General features: G+C 44.2%; 2 non-coding genes across 2 annotated transcripts; both read left to right on the top strand.

The window, feature by feature from the left end:
- The first annotated feature begins 262 nt into the window (after positions 1–262).
- On the top strand, positions 263–336 carry trnat-agu (transfer RNA threonine (anticodon AGU)). Its single transcript has one exon. It is a non-coding gene; the product is annotated as a tRNA-Thr (tRNA).
- A 1,603-nt stretch (positions 337–1,939) lies between these two features.
- Positions 1,940–2,021, top strand: trnas-aga (transfer RNA serine (anticodon AGA)). The gene has a single exon. It is a non-coding gene; the product is annotated as a tRNA-Ser (tRNA).
- The last annotated feature ends 2,885 nt before the right edge of the window (positions 2,022–4,906 follow it).

The raw sequence follows: 4,906 nt of genomic DNA, 5'->3' as shown, positions 1-4,906 counted from the left end.
ATGTGTAGCAGGTATATAAGACGGTAGCTAAACTGAAGTGACCTGTAAAGAGTGAATGTGAGGTAGGACACTAGAACTTACTGTCTCAAGTCTCTTTAACCACAGAGGGACTAAAACTCTCAACCTTCTTATCCAAAGTCAGATGCCTTGTCCTTTAGGACGTGTGGTCCACCAATGGCTTCTGTTTCTCATTCCAGCATGTCACACCTCTAAAGGTCTTACTGTTTTGATGTCTGAGACGAGGTAAGTGAGAGGTCGTGGAGGCCCTGTGGCTTAGTTGGTCAAAGCACCTGTCTAGTAAACAGGAGATCCTCGGTTCAAATCCCAGCAGAGCCTCTAAACTCATCTGTCTTTGGATGAGAAAAAGATGATAGATGTCTCATTCATTCATGGTTTAACTAGTGGTTTAACTGGTGGTGAAATGGAAAAATGACATGTAGCTTAAAAAAAAGAAAGGCACATTGAATGTTTCTTACCCAAAGTTAATTCGCACATTAAAGCTCTTCTAAGAGATGTGGACTGCTTGAGAGGGAGGTAATGTCTGGTTCTTCTCCTTTTAGTCACTTTAATGCTTTGCTGTTCTTCACTCGTGCCACAAGGTGGGGTACTCCTCCAATTCTTCTTGACCAAATGTGTATTTCTTTACGTGGTGTGTCTGACAGTCACTTACTTTCCAAGCTTGACCTCACTTAAAAAGGTCTCTACTTGGTTTGGGAGACTGTGCATGTAACTCAAGGGCTACGTTCACACTGCAGTCCTTAATGCTCAATTCCGATTTTTTCCCATATCCGATTTTTTTGTGTGGCTGTTCACATTATCTTTTAAAATGTGTCCTATATCCGACTCGAGTGTGAACGCATTGCGGCCCTGAACTGACCCCTATGCGCAGAGGCGTGTGATGATGACAATAATGGATTTGCATCCAACAGGTGCCTATGAACTGCCAATTATCCATCAAGCTCCACAATTATCATGTTAACATTAAATCAGATAGATTTGTCAAGGACGTTTCTCTTGCATCTCTATCATTATGCGGGCATGAATTCTCAGAGTTTTGCGGGCGCGGGCGGGAGTGGAACACACGTTGCGGGTGCGGGCGGTAATGGTCAGAAATGCAGCGGGAGCGGGATGAAGAAAACAGTCCCGCTATAGTAGGGCTCTAGCTCCGCTCCCCGGAGTGTCAGCTCTGCTCTCCGGCATTCAGCTGGGTTTATCACCTAACACATGGTCCAGCTCGTTGTAAAACTGGCAGGTTATGCGACCACGACCGCTTCGCTGATTTGAATCCTTAGCTTCTTTATTTAGTAATATGCTTAAATTCAGCAGGTTGTCTCGTCTGATCTGAGGTCATAGGCGAAAAAGAGGTGAGCGGTGGGGAGGGGAGGAGGAGAGGCGGAGGCGGCCCGGAGGGACCCCGCCGTCTCCCGTGTCTCTCCCCCTCGGCTCGGGGCTCTGCGTGTGACGTCAAAGTCGCATTAATTCCGACCTGGCTGTTCACACTGAGGTCGCATTGCAAAACATCAGACCTGTATCCGATTTAGAACCACATATGGAAGCGACCTGAATCTGATTTGAAAAGATCAGATTCCATGTGACTTGTGCTGTTCACACTGTCATAAACAAATCGGATCTGAGTCACATATGAGCAAAAAATCGGATTTGGGTCACAGTTCCAAACAAATCTGATCAATTTTAAGAGATAATCAGAAAGAAATCAGTCTTAGAAGAGATCTGCTTCATTCACGCACGCACGCACGCACGCACGCACGCACGCACGCACGCACGCACGCACGCACGCACGCACGCACGCACGCACGCACGCACGCACGCACGCACGCACGCACGCACGCACGCACGCACGCACGCACGCACGCACGCACGCACGCACGCACGCACGCACGCACGCACGCACGCACGCACGCACGCACGCAGCTGACAGGTTGTTGTGGCCGAGTGGTTAAGGCGATGGACTAGAAATCCATTGGGGATTCCCCGCGCAGGTTCAAATCCTGCCAACAACGAGTAATGTTTGAATGTGCAAGAGGACTGCCTAAGCTTCAGTTATTAGCCATATCCAGTACTGGATTCCCTTGTGGTTCATTTTGTATTTTGTACCCAGCATGGTAATACCCAAGGATGATTTTTAATTTTACCACAACAGGACAACTTATATGAAATCATACATTTATTTCTAACGTGAATGATTTGAAGATAGGATTTTTTTTTCGTTACGCCCGCCATTTTCAAAGCATGCAAGTTTCCGTAGTGTAGTGGTTATCACGTTCGCCTAACACGCGAAAGGTCCCCTGTTCCAAACTGGGCGGAAACATGTATGACTTTGCAATAATATTATTTGGATCTTGGAAAACCACTCTAGTCCTCTTCTTGGTGCTCAGGACAGGAAGGTCGACCATCTCTTTCTCACTTTGGGTCTTATGCAGAAATGAATTTCGTTGCAGTTCCACAACTGACCAAAAGCCAGTCATTCTCCATTTACCTACACTTTAAAATGTCCAACTTTACAGGAAAAAAAGAAACAGAGATTTTTTACTCGTCGTGCCAGCCGTTTTCAAAACATGTCACCATGTTTTTTAACAGTAATTTTGTTGGGTATTCCCCAGATCCTGCAGACACTCTGGCCTCCTGCGTCTCTGGTTCAACACAGGGTTGTTAGATATGCCCAAGTCTCAGATCTTTACCTGCTCATAGTCTATATGTGGAAGGTGGCCAAGGCGCTGGGCATTTCCCGCTGAAGCAGTTCATGCTGTAAATGTGACGGCCACTTTGCTGCCACTCTGTGTCCACAGTTCCTGTAGAGCAATTTTCACCTGTACGTCATCCCAGAGCTCCTTGTCCTCTCTCCAAACCAGAGAAGTGTGTACAAACATGTACAAAATATGACTGTTGTGTTGCTAATACAAAGACACAACGTACAAGCACATGTTAAACGCTTTCATAACCAGCTTTCTCCAACACAATGGTACTGCTTTTGGAAATGCCATAACACATGAGGAAGCAGAAGTTTCTGTGCATGTTTCAAAGAGACCACAAGGTGGCGCTAAAGCGCCACATAAACAAGCAGCAGTCCATGTCAGCTAAACCACGATGTTGAATATTCAGTCATTTACATATAAAGATGGTTTTCCTCTCCCATAGTATGTCTGATTAAAAGCTGATATACACTCCTTTCATACTGAGTATGGTTCAGTATGAATTATAGATCGTAAAAATAAGCAATAGACAAAGCATTAAGTCTTGTGACCCATTGGTTTCTGAAAAGTGGTTCTGAAACCCATTTTTCTTCGTACGTGACACAGCCATGTTGCATGGGAAGCTGACTGGAACCAAAAGTGGAAATCAGTCGACCTCTTTACTCTGGCTGCATATCTGTCAGAGGACAGACTTTTAAAGTTCTGATGCTGGTCTATAAAGCTCTGAATGGTTTGGGACCAAAATACATCAGTGACCCCCTGACCAAGTATGAGCCTTCCAGACCCCTCAGGTCCTTGGATCCAATTCAGAGTCAGAACCAGACACAGAGAAGCTGCATTCAGCTTCTGTGCTATATGACAGGAGTCACAGTCACTGGGTTCTCCGAGAGAGAGCCGAGAGGCCGGACCAACTGGAGCTCCCAGCAAGGCAAGGCCAGGCAGGTTTACTGGTCAAGCCCATTTCAGTCTGTAAACGTTTGATGTAAAACATTGACATACAAGGTTTGTAACCGACTGAGATCAGGGTTTGGGTTTGTTTTTTTTTACGTTATTTTTTTTTCATCATTTATTTTTATGTATTTTTTTCCTTTTTTAAATCATTCATTCAGGATTCCCTCCATCATCTCTTGACCTTCAGCGTCTGCGTCGGACAACTCTCGTGCGTCTGCGGGCGACGCGGGTCCTACGGACTCTCCGGCGCCTGCGGACGGGGCGAGAGCTCTGTCTGCGTCTGCGTGGCATTGTCAAAAGATGTGATGAGAACTAGTAAGGAGTTCTATTTATAAACTCTGTTACAAGCTTGTTGATGGAATGGAATGGTTAATGGAATTGATGACATCATATCTTCTTCAATGGAATTAATGACATCATAACTTGATGACATCATATATTCTTCAATGGAATTAATGACATCATAACTTGATGACATCATATCTTCTTCAATGGAATTAATGACATAACTTGATGACATCATATCTTCTTCAATGGAAGTAATGACCATATTATTTGGGGTTTTTGGTTTAGTTTTAGTTCATAACAGTGATGATGTCATAGAAAAAAAAGAAAGCAGATTTTTAATTACTTTAAATGACAAAATAGTGAATAAGAGAATGATGACTGTAATAAAACACATCTTACAGGGTTTTTAGCTGTGATTTCACCTGATAAGTCTGGAAACCGCCGCAGACAACAGTGATGTCACAGTCATGTATTGATCATTGATGTGTACAGTCATCTGACAATGATGGCAGGATGAAAACGTCCAATCATGTGCTAACAGTGGAATGATGATCTTCAGCAGTTTCTATTCTGGCTCAGAGGCCAGGGCTTTATGCTCTTATACACTTTCTAAAGTCAACCTGGGGTGTGGGTGATCCTGGGGATGGAGTTGTCCAAGCTGTGGAGCTGTGAAGCAGAAGGTTGCTGGTTCGATACCAGGCTGTGGCAAAGATGAAGAAGCGCTTCAGGGGTCATTCAGACGTGTGTGGAGTCTTTGCAAATTATGTATTAATGATAATTGATGAATGGAGAATAAAACTCATGGTAAATACAACATCTGGGGGTTAAGTCTCTTCAGTATTGCTGAATTCAAATCTGCTGAAATGCCTCAATATAGAGAAATAAGTATTTCAACTCCACTGGCAATGCATTACTGCTGAACAGGGCAAAAAAAAAAGTCAATTAATCACCATGAA

Source organism: Cololabis saira, chromosome 5 (assembly GCF_033807715.1).
Source record: "Cololabis saira isolate AMF1-May2022 chromosome 5, fColSai1.1, whole genome shotgun sequence".
Lineage (NCBI taxonomy): Eukaryota > Metazoa > Chordata > Actinopteri > Beloniformes > Belonidae > Cololabis > Cololabis saira.
Note: the sequence above shows the minus strand (reverse complement) of the source record. Positions and strands in the feature narration are given on the sequence as shown.